Genomic DNA, 12,838 nt, shown 5'->3' with positions numbered 1-12,838 from the left:
CTTAGTGAACAAGGAGAGAGAAACAGAGAAGGAAAGATAAACTAGGAAGAACAATGAACTCTGAGGAAGAAGATCAGAAAGACAAAATGTGCCCATGAGAGTCATAGAGGACAGATTGCCACAAACTAGGACAGGCCAACTACATACCTTATGTCTGTTGTCCCTGCTTCATCGCCTGGGGGTAGATAAGGACAGCATGAAAGCCCACACATAACCAGGACATCTTGGAAAACTTTCCTGTCTTAGCTCAGGAGAGTCCCTGTGATAGGAGACAAAATACCCCAGAGAGCAACTACAAACTAGTTTCTTGCCCTTAGGTGAGCAGCTTAGCTGCTCTTGCCTCAGTTTTCCCAGCGGGAAAGTGGGTACAATTCTTACTTTAGAGGCATATTGAGATCATACCGAGTTAAGGTGGGTACATGAAAAAAAATGTAAATATCTCATACTTGTAGCAATTTTTCTTTTAAATAATTCAGAGCTCATAGAGGAAATCATAATGGAAATCAGAACATACTTAGACAGAACAGTAACAAGAAACTATACCAAGACTCAAGGGATAAAAAGTCGCTTGTTTAAGTTTCATCAATTATGCCAAATTAACAGATTAGTTTATTTGTTTGTTTGTTCACACTTTGATTCTTTTACTTGAAACATGATAGCTAATAGATACACTACTCCTTTTAGCTCTTTTTAGGGAAGGTTTATCAAAAGTGAATTAATCACTTTCAGTGATGTCCTTTGTATAGGAATCAATTATGTTTCCTTGAAAAAATTTTAATTTGTCAACAGACTTTCAGAGAGTAGCAACCATCAGTTAGTTTAGAGGCAAGACTAAATATGAGAGCAGAGGGCAGAAAATAAATACATAAGCAAAAGGGGTAATATCAGTTTTCTGGTTATTTTTGACATGGGCAGGCCTTTAAAAATCTCACTTACTACTTCTCTATCTTCTGTAGACCTACACTCTATTGTACTATATGTTTATTGCTCCTGACTCGGATTACCTATCTTACCAGATCAAATTAATATAAACAAGTCAGGACAAAGAAGTCTGGCACACAGAAGTTACGGATGTGTGGATGGGATTAAGACTAGAATTCTTACTAAATGAGTAAATTGCACTCCAACATTTCATAACTAAATCTTTTAATATAGATGTTTGCAAGGGATGAAATGTATAAAAGAGTAAAGGGGTCTCTGACAGGGAAATCTTGGAGTCACTGTTCTAGACTCTTATTTCTTGTTGGTAATTAAAAAAATATTTTTTTCCCTTAGAGAATCTGCTTTTAAAATAGTAATGAGCTAATTTGATAAAATAATGTGTACTAATTCACAGAAGTGCTCTTCCTGGTTAAATGTACTTACATGTGTTTGTAAATATTACCTTCAGAAGTCAATGCTTTCATCTAAAGAAGTGTCTGTAAGAGCAGGAAACTCATGCATTTGGCAAAATTATTTGGGGACAGTTATAAGCCAGTGGTTACCTGCAGAGTTTCCCCACTCCAGAAACTCCAGCATCATCTCTTTTGTCAGCCTATCCAGCTGACTCTTTACTAAAGTCACTTATGTCAACATTTTGAAGAATGGCTTAATTATTAATATATATGCACATTATCTGCAAAATCCCCAATCAACCTGAGAAATAGTAAATTTTTTACTACTTACTTAGTCCAAATCTACTGCTTCACAATCCTTTTCCCAGATTTCAGTCCCAGACCCCAGAGTCAGTTTTAATCTTATTTCTTTACTCTCCCTATCTCTGCCTTCAAAATTCTCAGACATGGACCCCAACTCCTGCTCCTCCTACAAGCCCTACTGGCTTCCTTGGCCCACTCCAAGTCCTAAGGCAATTCACCTCAGACCTCTGGTGATAGTTAGAATTTTCTTGCAAATTTGGGTGCTTTTTGCATAATTTGAGAGGTTTGTGAAAATCCAAACCTAAAGTCTCCTTCTTTGCCAGTGCATTAAGACCTGAAGCTCCCCACAGCCATCCCTGAATACATGCTCTCCCTACCTCATCTGCCCAACTTGGCCAGGTCACAGTTTGGTTTCCGCCATAGCAAGTTGGTTTGTGTCATGGGATCTGCCCCTAAGTTTCACCCAATCCCTTCTCCACCCATGACCAAACCTGCCTGTTATTTTGTCTTGCTCAGTCCTTTTCCTTGGCCTTGGAGTTCTGCCTACTACCTCCTCCAACACCTGAGGTTATGATACAAATGACTGGCTCTCCTGAATATGAGTAGCCCACACACTTGACACCCACCTGGACCCTTGACACGGTCCCACTTCTGAATGGAGGCCTCCAGAATTGTGTTTCTGACTATGTTGTCTTTGAACTTAGTCTTGGTTTCCCAGCTTCCTCCTTAAATGCGGCTCTGCAGGATTATCCTCCACCTCCTCCACCTGAAGTCCCAAGCCACATCCTGGTTCCATTCTCTTTCTTCTCTTTTTCCTGTTCTTGGAAACAACCCACAATGCTTTGCATTGAAAGAAAACCAAAATATGGTTTAAATGCTGTATGAACTTCCACAGAAGGAAAATGCCAGATATCTGTTTTGCCTCTTTTACTGACTGTGAAATGATGCTCTGCATTTCATGGTTCTCCTGACTAAGTACTGTTCCAAAGTGCCTAGGACACAACCTACAAGTTTTTGACATTTTTAAAGCCATATGCTTTATATTCCTTTCTCCTGGATTTTCCCAGTTTGGGCTGTGTGTCTCCATGGTTGACCTGTCATGCACATAGACCGAGAAAAGGGAGATATTTAACAAGGAATTATAAGAGCTATTTGAAAGATCTGCTGGTCTTCATTTGCTTTCTCACTAAATGCTCCCATTCATGGGCACAGTAAATGTTCACTCTGAAATTCTCAAAAAGAGCAAAACAAAGTCAATTACCTCTTCTAATATAGACGGAAAACTACTGTAGATAATAAAGGAATGAACCATAAGAAGCACAGTGCTGAAAGCCAAGCACAGTAGTGCATGTCTATAGTCCCAGTTACTCGGGAGGCTGAGGCAGGAGGATCACTTGAACCCAGGAGTTAGAGGCTGTAGTGCACTATGATTGCACCTGTGAATAGCCACTGCACTCCAGCCTGGGTGACATAGTGAGACCCTATCTCTTAAAAAAAGAGAGAGAGAGAGAGAGAGACAGAGACAGAGACAGAGAGAGAAATTCTAGGATTATGAGAATCATGTCACTGTACAAAGCACTTTGAAATAGCAGTGACAATAATAGCAGCCTCCCTGGATTTATCACTCCAGGTCCACGGCATTCTGCTACATGTCCTTTGCTGTGGCCCCATGAGATGGGTACTTTATAGCAGAGGAACTTTAATCACTACACCCCACCATCTGTCCTATGGCCCCAAGTTTTTGTTTTAATGTTTAGTTTTCTGTTAATAGAGCTCAGTTAAAAGAATCAAAAACCAAAACCAGCCAACAAAAGGCATGAGTGTTGTAGAAAAAGTGGAGAAAACTCAAAGATTTCACCCATTTGTACCTTACTGTGGATCTTGGAGCTTCTCCCTCAGGACTTCTTGGCCACATTTTTCACAGTGAACTTTTCCAAATGCTTCAGTTGAAAGTGATACTTCAGAGCCACGCAGCTGACAAAATCACTCTCACAGCGCTCCCAGTTACAGGATTGAAGAGCCCACGTTCTTGCTCAGTGAAGTATTGGATTTAGATCCTGTTGATGACAAAAACGGAAAGCATGAGTCCTTTGAGGAAGCTCTAGTTCCTCATAGTTAGCTAAAATAAAGATATTCTTTCTAGTGTGTTCATTTGTTCTCCCTCACATTAGTGTTTTCTAAGAAACGTATCCCTCGGTAAAATCAAATACAACATCGTGAAAGTATCCATGTAGATCAGCTGCTTGTAACTTGGGTCTATAAGCATTAGAGAGGCTGAAAACCCCTAAAAATAAATGCAAAATTGTCTAAGTATATATATATGCATTTTTCTAAAAAGAGTTTCAAATAGATCTGTGATCCAAGAGATGCTAAAAACTACTGATTTTAGGTATTTCCTCTATTCATGGGACTCTCTGAGAGCCATAGATTCCTCCAATTTTTATCCAGTGAATTCTCATATTTGAGAAAATTATCATGAATGATGATTTCTGTATTTTGAATCATTCTCTGGATTTTTAAAATGTAAAAGAGAAAGAAAGTAAGAACCAGAAGTTTATACCAAGAGACATGGTCTAGAAGAGGATGTTGGAGGTTCTAATCTTCTAGCTGACTGCTTCTGAAACTGTATATTTATTTTTGTTGTTGTTGTCAGGCAGCTCTGCTTGCATTTGTAATAACTTACCTGAAGTTTAGAGCTCCTTCCTCAGAGTTAAGGATTATGGGATTTGTAGTTAGCCGTTTTGTAGCAACTGATTAGATCCAACTTTTCTAACTGCCCCAAAAAGTGTGTATATTTTGCATTTGCCACTGTAACAAATTGCCATAAATTTAGTGACTTAAACACACAAAATCACTATCTTATAGTTCTGTAGGTCGGAAGTCTGCCATGGATCTTACTGGGTTAAAATCAAGGCCTTGTGCTGTATATCTTTCTGTAGGTGCTGGGTAGGACCCCTTCCCCGCTTTTTCCCCACTTCTAGAGGCTGCTGCATTCCTTGGCTAGTGGTCCCCTTCCTCCATCTTCCAAGCCAGCAAAAGCTCTTGAAGTCAGGCTCAGGTTGCATCACTCTGATCTTTTCTACCTCTATTTTCCACTTTCAAGGACCCTTGTGACCCATAGGACCCAACTGAATAATCTATGATAATCTCCCTGTTTTATCTGCAAACTTAATTCTCTTTTGCCATGTCAGGTAGCAAATTCATAGGTTCCAGGGATTAGGACATGGACATCTTTGAGGGAGGAGGGATTATTTTGCCTATCACCTTGTAATTCTAAACAATCAGAAATAGAAATGAATCCAAAATGTGTCTGAGTAAAATGGAAGAAAGGCAAACTGTTTCTACTCTCTGCAAATGCTTCTGTGTGTAATTGGTTTTGGAGTCTTTGTCAAACAAATTAGAGCTGCTAGATGATCTTATTAAGGACATGCACTCTTCACTGAGGTGTGGTACAGTTTTCCAACTATGGGCCCTGTCACATCAGAAAGATGTGAAATCAAGCTAGTGGTTTGTGACCATGCCTAAAAGTGTCTGCTTGCTCCTCCTGTTCCCAGCCACTAAGATCATGTATATCACTGTTCCCAAACTGGATCCCATAGGAGGACACAGGTTGACACATGCCACAAACAAGAGTTCTTTATGCACTGATTCAAAGAGTTGTGGGATTTTTAAGCTGAAACATCCTCCTCCGGCCTGCTTTCCTATCCACTTCATCATTTTCACAGATAAGTATTTAGGGACAAGCATTTTTGTTTGTAAGGAATAGGAGCCCATTGAATGGAAAAATGGGTTTTATTGGAAGAGCTTCAGGAATCCTGAAAAATCCAAGAATAGGAAGCATACCTAGACCTCAAGGCCATTCCTGTTCCTACCAAATTGCCTGGCACAAGTGAATACTCAATAAGCTTTGGTCCAATAAATGGAGCAATGGGTGGGCAAATGAAGGAAGAGAAAATAATCAAGAATCAAGGTAGATTCTCTCACTAACTCTAGATTTGGCTCATAATCTTACATCTCTGCTTATATGTGTCTGCTTCACTTGTTTATTTCTATATGGATGTGTGGAGTTACTCACAATGGTGCCTTTGTAGGATGACCAACCATCCAGTTTGCCTGGAGCTGAGAGGAGTTCCTGGAATGCAGGACTTTCAGTGGTAAAGCCAGGAATGTCTCAGACAATCCAGCATTGCCTCACCCTAGCACAGCCTCAGAGGGCACCTAACAAGTCAGCTTCATAAATCCAGCACCTTTGAGTTAATGCATCAAGTCCCTCTACAAGCCAATGTTATAACATTTGCAAAATTTATTGGCTCAGCCCAAACTGTGATATGTATCCCGTGCATCAGGTTTTCATCCCTGGTTCAGTCACATGACCCATCCACAATTCTATGTACCAAGTTCTCGATGTACCAAAGGGCTGTTGAGGCAATGTTGGGCATGTGTAGACCTAGTACATCATTCAGAGGTTTCCAGCAAAAGCTTCCTGTCCATGATTAGGACGGCAGGGCAAAGGAATGAGGAGAATGTTGAGATTGTTAGATTTTCTCAGTGAGATTTCTCTCCTTTCTTTCCTTCTTCCTCCTTTGTTTGTCTCCCTTCATTACTGATTCATGTTTCTACTGTATTTGATGACAACATGCAACAGGTATTTCTATTCTAGTGCAGCAGTGGTTCATGGACCTCTGGTAGCCAAGACTCTTTCAGAGAGAAGCTGGGCTCAAAACTATTTTCCTAGCAATATTAAGACACTCTTTGTCTTTTTAATGACTGTATTGACATTTGTACTGATGGTGAAAAAGTAATGATGGGTGAAACTGTTAGTGTCTTAGAATGAATTAAGACAGTGGCAGTAAACCATACTAGCAGTCATTTCACTCTCCATCAACATGTGGTGGCGGTAACGCTCAACAAACACCCTTTCTTCTCCTCCCTGAAGCTTTACAATTGAGTAAGCTCAAGTAAGGTCAAATAAGGACAGCGCTATAGAATGGGGTCTTGAAAAGAACTACCAGATGGGTCCAATCATGACAATTCTGTTTTCTCCAGTACCAGGAATGTAGGCTATTATCTTTCAAGACTGCTACTGAGTTGGGTCGCAGGGAGTGGGTCTAGGGTAAGGTAAAATGTCACAAAACTCATTGTTCTGAGATTTCACTGTTTCTCTTAACACTCCCTGGGTTGCTGCAAGCCTTTGGTTAATTTGTAGTTTTCTGGAAAAAATGGTTCTCACAATTTTTGCCAGATTTTTCCTTGCTTTTTTATGGAAGAGTGAACTTTCAGAGATTCTTACTCTGCCATTTTCACTGACATCACTCTGTAATTACATTTTGAATATTTTCTATAGTGAAATTTGAAAGATAATAAATGTTTGTTTATAGATCACGAACTTTCCTTTTTCTTTTTTTTGAGATGGTGTTTCACTCTTGTTACCCAGGCTGGAGTGCAATGGCACGATCTTGGCTCACTATAATCTCTGCCTCCCAGGTTCAACCTATTCTCCTGCCTCAGCTTTCCGAGTAGCTGGGATTACAGGCATCTGCCACCATGCTTGGTTAATTTTTTGTATTTTTAGTAGAGACAGGTTTTCACCATGTTGGCCAGGCTGTTCTTGAACTCCTGACCTCAGGTCATCCGCCCGCCTCGGCCTCCCAAAGTGCTGGGATTACAGGCGTGGACCACCATGCCCGGCCCTCCTTTTCCTTAAATTATGAAAGCAGCACATACTAGCTATAAACAGTTCAAATAATACAAAATGTTTAAAGTGTTAACTCCCTTGTTTTGTGTACCTTCTTTACCCTCTGCCTTAATGCTTCCTTCATCTTACTACATCTAACAAATTATGGAGCACCTACTACATGTAGCTTGAAGTGGGCAAGTCATTGACTTAGTACCTTGTTTATGTAAAACTGAGTTCTGTTACTATTTCCCGACCTGAGAAAGCTTCCCTGGTCGATGGATGAACCAGATTACAGCTTCTGCATTTATGAGAGGAACTCTCATAAAGCCCAATGGCCAGAGAAGATGTTCAAATTCAGGGCCTTCATAAGTGAGATAAATACACCAAACAGGTGTCTCTTTCTAGTAAGAAGAGTTTCACTACTAAGTGCAGTGGCAGAAGCGGGGTCACAATTCCCAAAGCAGGGGTGAGTTTGTCATTCTTATCTGCATTTTGTGTTGTGCTTAGAATGTACTCTGACTGCCTGAGCAGTCCTGACTACTGAAGAGCAAAGTAGATCTTTCCTTATGGTCTGTGTTGATTGAAAAGGGGTGCCACATATATTATTTGGCTAAATTTCTTAAACATGTCTTTTAAATATTCCTTTCCTCCTCCCTCCATCCAGCAGCTCCTGCAATATCTGTCTGTATTCTTCCCTCTCTTCCCACATCCACATCCACACACACCATCTATCTATCTATCTATCTATCTATCTATCTATCTATCTATCTATCTATCTATCCATTCCATTCCATTCCATTCCCTTAGTGTAACAACAACTTATCTATTATCCAGCCACTTTGGCTGACCTGCATATAATATATCTCTTCTTCTTACCCCCAGGATATTTATCTCCCCCAAAATGGTCTGCACAGGTGGGCCATTAGTATGTATGGAGCATCACCAAGCTTGGAATCCTAAGATATGAAGCACCTGTTTTAAATGTCATCACCATGAACAAACACTTGTGGAGACAAGAGCTGCAGAAAATCCTACAGGGAATGTTTGCCAAACTGCCTTCTCCACAAAGTCCAGTGCCTAATACTCTCAAATACTCATCCCTCTTATTAGGTGAGACTGGTCTGAAATGCGCATTCTATGTTTTTCTGCCAATTACTTGCAGAACTGGTCTAGAAAGGAGTGAAATAGGAAATGTCCCTGGAGCAGTTATAAGGCTGAGGCTGAGCTGCAGTTCTCTTTCATACACTAGGGTAATGCCACTCAGAACTACTTTTCATAGCAAACCAACAGTCAGTACATCAGCCTCATTATGGGTTGACCAGGCTCCTGTGCTAACTCAGGACAACCATTTTTAAGTCAAACAAGAAACACCTTTGAGGGCCAGCACTCCTCTGCCTTCCCCGCTAGTACCCTTGTCTCACAGACCCTAGGGAAGATTCTTTGCCTACAGAGACCGGGGATAGTGTTTTCACCCTGGAAGGCATTCAGCTGCCCTGGCAAAGCACCACCTTCCACATCTCCTGTTGGAGCCAGTCTTCCTCAAAACAGCTCAACTTCCTTCCTGGTCATCCTGGCCAGTGGACATTTCTAGGCTATCTAAATCAGACCACAGATCAGCTCAGCCACTTTACAGGAAGGTGCAGGATACCGTTTAGAGTTAACCGTTTATTTCAAACTACAAAGGGGAAAACTTTCATTCTAGACCACTTCACTGGAAACTATGCTTTTTTAAAGCACCCTTTCACAAGAAGCACATTTCCCAGGATTTCTTCAATTTCATCTGAATTTCTCCTCTTTTCCATGTGAGTCTGGAAGTTTCCACGAGTGCTGTGTGGACTCTAAGCTGTTCGAGGACAGATAAGCCTCCCCGTCTGTTCCTGGTCACTCCTGGTGAGCACCGGGCAAGGACAGAAGCCACTAGAGTTCCCCCCAACCAGCCCACACCAGTCCAGCTGAAACTGCAGCCCAGGCACATTCTAAAAGACTTGAGCAGACTGCTCTTAAGGCAAGGACCCTGGAGAGGTCAAAGATCAGAATTCCTGCTCTGATTACTGAGGCTAGAGGGCAGTCATTGAAATAACTGAGGCGGGTGCCTGTCACGAAGAAGTCAATCAGGCAAACAGTGCCATTTCCTGTGTGGCACACTTAATTGATTATGCTCTGGAACTTCACCTAGGGGCTTTCCACTCCAGGCAGCCACAGACCCTCCTTTTATTGAAGTTTAGGTGTTAAGTCAAGACTCCCTGCATTACAAGTCTATCTTGAAACACTCTCTTTATTCTTAGCCACACAGAGGAACTCAGACAAGAAAGCACTCTTACAACTCAGGTTGAGGAGAGCCAAGCTCATTTATTGCTAATTAGAATTTAGGAGAAACCTGGAGTGAAACTGAAACAGGCAATTAATTTCCCACCTCCTGTCATTCACTTGGAACACCCGCAGGAATGTATACCTGTGTGGTTACTCAGTGTGGATCAAAAGCACCTCTGGTTCCCAATAAGGAACACAGGGCATTCAACGTGGTACTTAAGCAGCGGTGAGAGGTCTCCACTTCTCACATTCCTCTGCACACTCCAATGAACAGAGGGAGACTTCTGGCTGAGGAATGCGAGTCCCCCAGACCTGCCCCACTCAAGATGGTGTGCTGCCATTGAAACAGGCTACGCTACCACCAGTTTCACAGCTTGAAACCTCCCCTGGCAACACCCTTCACTTCTGTTCCACATGAACCCCAATGCCCTCGACTGTCTACCACCCACCACGCAGGCCGTGTTATAAAACCCAGGTGGCAATTCCCCGGCCTGAGCCAGCTACGCACATTAGAGTCAAGTCTCGGGTACCCACCGAGTTCAGGGCCTGATGCATAGTGGACAGATCACAACATTTGTTGAATAAATGATCCATAAAAATATTTTAAAAGTATGCCTTGGCTTTCCTCTTCCACCAGTTCAATTTATGGCTGCTTTCTCTTGTACCAAGTCCGGATGGGGTCAGATAGAAGCCAATTATCTATTAGTCTGGAAAAACACAGGAAGAAAAATCTGTTGCCAATCTACAGAGGCAGATAAAGATTTCTAAGAACATTTGTTTGAAATAAATAGTTGATAAGCTGCTTGCTTGTGGGAAGGGGTGAGACTCCAGGGAGCATGTCCAAATAGCAAAAGGCCTCCAAACCTTGGGGCCAGCTGCTCACTATAGGCTGTTAGTTTTGTGGAGCTTTTGATGTGCTTGGAGTGAGGTGTCAGCAAGGCCTGGGGGTATGTGTGTGTAATTTGGGTGAGGAGCACACAAAAAGATCCCCCCAGAAATGGCAAGGTAAAGGAGAGACTCTGGAGAACAGAAATATAAGTGAGGATGACACTGTTACGGCATGTGAGAGTAACTTCCCTCCTACACTTTCCTCTGGGTACTATCTTGGAGAAAACCTATATTGCTCAGCAATGCTTTGGCTTTAGTGCATTTTGTGGAAAGGAATCTTGAAGAGGTGCTAAGTTCCAAGTCTAGGTTTGCTCAAGGCTGAAAAGAAACTACAGACATGCACGCGGGGCAGAAGAGGGCCAACTGCTTCAGGTTATGTCTCCTCCATAAAGCAAGTGAAATCAATGGTTTTTAAATTGTTTAATATTGCCTCTTTCCCCATGCCTGTAGACTTCTTGAAGTTCCTGTCCTTGTGGCAACAGGAGGTCTGTTGAAAAATAGGAAAGACGCTGGGTGTGGTGGCTCAGGCCTGTAATCCCAGCACTTTGGGAGTATGCAAAATTTTAAAAAGTTAGCCAGGCATGGTGGCACACACCTGTGGTCCCAGCTACTCGGGAGGCTGAGATGGGAGAATAGTCTGAGCCCAGGAGGTTAACACTGCAGTGAGCCATTATCGTGCCACTGCACCCCAGCCTGGGTGGCAGAGTGAGAACCTGTCTCAAAAAAAAAAAAAAAAAAAAGAAAGGATGTCAGTCTACTCTCAAAGTCTAGGATTCTGTGGCTGAGGACAGAAGGCCCATCTCGGGCTGATTTCAAACTATACTCATGCGTTGTTTGCTGATTTCATCATGGTGCAAACAACACAAATCTTGGTGGTTTAGACTACTGCACACCTAGGCGATATGGTATAGCCTATTGCTTCGCTCCTAGGCTACAAACCTGTATAGCCTGTGACTGTACTGAATACCATAGGCAATTATAACACAATGGTATTTGTGCATCTAAATACATGTAAACATAGAAAAGGTACGGTAAAAAACAGTGTTAAGAAGATTTTTTTAATGGGGCAGCTGTGTAGAAAACTTACCATGCATGGAGCTTGCAGGAATGGAAGTTGCTCTGCGTGAGTGAGTGAGTGAATGTGAAGGCCTAGGACATTACTGTACTCTACTGTAGGCTTTATAAACATTGTACACTTAGGCTACACTAAGTTTATAAAATAATTTTTCTTTCTTCAATAATAAATTAACCTTAGCTTGATGTAAACTTTTTAATTGTTTAAAATGTTTTAACTTTTGATTCATTTGTAATAACAGTTTAAACACAAACACATCGTACAGTTGTACAAAATAATTTTCTTTATATCTTAAAGTTTTATATTAAAAATTTTTAACTTATTTTTTAACTCTTTTTGTTAAAAAACTAAGACAAAACCAAACACATTAGCCTTGGCCTAGATAGGGTTAGGATCATCAAGATGTCACAAGGCAATGGGAATTTTTCAGCTCCATTATAATGGGACCATCATTGTGGCACATGACTGTACTTTAGGAAAATGGTTCATTTTCACTTTCTACCTGTAGTTGGTGAAGCTTAATATTTATGTTCTGCCATTGTGGCAGCTGTTACTTTACCAATGCTAACCACCCTCCCTCCTTCCTGAGATTCCCTTTGGTGGTGAAGGAGTGTCTGAACCTTCTGACATTAGTATCTTCTACCCGAGAGATTACTTCAATGTAATTCACTTCATTTAAACATTCAAAAAAAACCGCTACTCTTTTGAGATCATGTTGTTTGAATCATTCACGGCATCATTAAATGTAAAAGTGAAAACATTAGGATAGTTTAATTTAGCTCTGCACTCAACATTAATGAAACACCTCTTTGAACAGCAAATTCTAATACTCTCTTCTCCAAAGAAGAAGTATCCCGCAGGCAATTGCACATCATTTGTCTCAAAAATGATGCATATAAACTGTTTCTAATCTAAAAACATATACAAATTTAACATACAATGTTATATCATGTGGGATTTTAGCTCAAGCATAACTTCTAATGCCCTTAATCTGAAAAAGGAGGAAATTTAGACTAGGTCATGTGGAAGGAAGTTTTCCTTCTAGCACTAGTAATCCGAGGTCCTAAAATATTTGGCCAACTTCTCTCCATCATGCCCTCTAATGCATAAGTTGCAAACAATTTTTTTCTAGCTAGAATGGAGACTTAGCTATGCTTGATTCATTTGCATACTTAGGCAAATAAACTGAGGGAAGGAAATGAGTATTTGTGGAGTATTGTGGAGTACCTAGGAAGCACCAGGTGTATTTTC

At 41.1% G+C, this 12,838-nt stretch overlaps 1 long non-coding RNA gene across 1 annotated transcript; it reads right to left on the bottom strand.

Moving 5' to 3' along the window:
• Positions 1–267: 267 nt before the first annotated feature.
• Positions 268–11,115, bottom strand: LOC116274933. Its single transcript, XR_004183775.1, has 3 exons — positions 10,159–11,115; positions 3,506–3,694; positions 268–2,452 (listed from the first exon to the last, which is right to left on the bottom strand). It is a non-coding gene; the product is annotated as an uncharacterized LOC116274933 (long non-coding RNA).
• Between the last annotated feature and the right edge of the window lie 1,723 nt (positions 11,116–12,838).

Source organism: Papio anubis, chromosome 5 (genome assembly GCF_008728515.1).
Source record: "Papio anubis isolate 15944 chromosome 5, Panubis1.0, whole genome shotgun sequence".
NCBI classification, from domain to species: domain Eukaryota; kingdom Metazoa; phylum Chordata; class Mammalia; order Primates; family Cercopithecidae; genus Papio; species Papio anubis.
Note: the sequence above shows the minus strand (reverse complement) of the source record. Positions and strands in the feature narration are given on the sequence as shown.